Genomic DNA, 2,645 nt, shown 5'->3' on the forward strand with positions numbered 1-2,645 from the left:
CATTGTCAGTCATCCGTACCTTCTCTTGAATAAACAGGACGTTAATTTTGTATTCTAACAGAGTTTTATTCCTTCGGATTCCTATTACTCACTATCGACTGGAGACTATCGGCACAATTCTACAGTTAGCCCCCCAACATTTATTTATCAATAACTTTTCAACTAGGGATGTGCAAACGAAAACCTATCGAATAGCGTCATTTAGAACGCTTTATCTGCGTTTCGATCTTATCTACCGCCGTCGACCGCTCTCGATACTTTAATTGTTAATAACTTTTTAACCAAGAGGGCGCAAACGAGAAATCGACCTGTTTCGGAATGTGCAAACGAAAATCTATCGATTTAGTCTAGTCCGATCTAATTTGCTCATGGTTGGGGGCTAGTGTGAAGTTGGCCCCGCCAAAATTGTTTTATTAATAACTTTTTTATTAGGAGGGTGCAAACGAAAAATCGAAATGTGCCTACATGTGCGTACGATGAGCAATTGAATGGGCTGTAGAAACTTTTTTTTTCAATGTTGGGGGGCTAACTTCACGCGTCTGGGCGCAGCAGCCGCCCTCGTACGCGGTCTGAGCGCGCTCCCGCGCGTTCTTGCCGTCTTCCCTTCCTGCCGTCCGGTCTTCTTGTCGATCCCCGTCTTCCCGCCTTCTGTGCAGTCCCTCCGTGTGATACCGTGTAAATCTCGTGAACTCTTTGTCTCCGACCGGGCTTCTTCGAATAATCATTCACCATGTCCAGCCATGGGAAAGCCGCGTCGTTCTCGCCGAGGAGGCCGGAAGGTCCAGATTAAGCGACTGGCCAGCGAGTATTCGAAGCACGGGACCTTCGACCTGGCCGTATTCTCCGGCCCGACTCCCGGGGATCTTGGCGGCTCGCGCACCACGCCGCGGGCGCGGACCTTCTCGCCCCCGATCCCGCGCGTGTCCCGCTTCCTACAGCCGGGAAATTATTCACTAGGCCCGCGAGGCCCTCTCCCGCGAGCTGACTCGGCCGTCGCTAGCCCTGAGGACTCCACTGGTTGTTCGGCTCCCCCGGCCCCGACTCGTGGGCCCGTCGTACGCGCCATAGAAAACCTGACGACGAAAATACGATTAATATTGAGGGAGTCAATAAAGCCGCGCGAATCAGGCTACATAAAGGCTTTACGAATCATCTTACCTGGAATCGCCCTTCCCGCACTGCATCCGCTCGGCCCTGCGCGAAGAGCGAATCCCTCCTTCCACCTCTCCCGTGAGTTGCATCCTCGGGCGTACATATCGAAAACCGCGCACAATCGCCGCGGAGGGAAACAAGTCCTTCCGACAGCTTTCCTCCTTCCCTTCTCTTCTTTCTCGCTATTATTCTTCGCGCACACGTACGATCGTTCGCCGTATGTTCCGCGGTCACGCGCGCGCGCGCGCTTACAGCAGCGTCCTACATACGCGCACACACGCAAACACGCACTCGCGAGCACAACCGAGGCACGGGCACGCGTCGCCGTGCCCGCGGTACGCGCCGCGTAAAAACGCGAAAATTCGCGCGTCGAGCCGCGCGACCGACCCCAGCAGTCGCTCGTTCGGTTTCGCGAAAGAACGAAAGGAGCGAGAAAACATACGAGAAAATACAAACGGGTGCGTCCGCCCGCCGAACGAACGCGGCCAGCAAATCGCAAACGTAACAGTAGTATACAACGAGAATTGCGAATGTTGATACAGCGTACGCAATCAAATGAAAATAGAAATCGCAAGGTGATGTGGAAATGATAGCGCATCATTTTCCTGCAATAGAAAAAATTTTTTAGACAAGAGGAGAATAAATAATTTTTTAGGCGATATATGTTTATGGCTCGAGTCGCCCGTCGCTCGCGCTCGCCGCAACGCTCGCCGCCCGTCCCGCGCTCCCGGACGAGATCACTGTTTTTTTCCAACGCGTTGTATCTCGCGCGTGGCTCCGGCTCAAGCTCATAGATCGATAATCTTACATGGTTTCCAAGTCCAGCCTACCGTATTATGCGTCCTCATTCGCTTAGATGTATAAATTAATTACTCGATAACTATTGCGAATTTTGCAACGCAGCATATAACTTTATTTCTAAGTTTAACCTAATTTACCACTATTTTTCAATTGGCGACATTTTTATCAAACACCCTGTATATATGTGTGCAGGCGTGCGTGCGTGCGTGCGTACAAAGGGAAAAAGGGAAAAAGACAAAATATCAGAGTGTGAGAGAGAATAAGAGAGAAGAGAGACACTCATAGAACACGTGCCGGGGTATAGGAATCTCGCTTGAGATTTGCGGATTACGAAAATGTCTTAACAGAAAGCAATCGAGTATCACGTCATTCTTCGCCGAGAACTATTTTGTTTAAGCTACTCGAACCGAGGACCGGTCCGGGCAGGTGGGTCTCTCTTGCTCTCTTTCTCTATCTCTTTTTTTCTCTCGTCCCGTGGCTTCGTTTGCGGTATCACGCGAGGCTCTCGCTACATCCTAGGTTCAAAGGAACCTTTTTTTTAACGTGTGGAAATCCTTTATGGATACCCGGGCCCCCCTCCGGGAAGGGAGTTTACATTAAGTGGCCCGGGTTATGTGGGACTGCCCCCCTAATGGCGATCGGGTGCGGTCGCTGACATTGCGACCGCTGGGCTTACCGCACTAAAACCACAC

This window comes from Vollenhovia emeryi, unplaced genomic scaffold (genome assembly GCF_000949405.1).
Source record: "Vollenhovia emeryi isolate VEMERY1.0 unplaced genomic scaffold, V.emery_V1.0 DF939754.1, whole genome shotgun sequence".
Lineage (NCBI taxonomy): Eukaryota > Metazoa > Arthropoda > Insecta > Hymenoptera > Formicidae > Vollenhovia > Vollenhovia emeryi.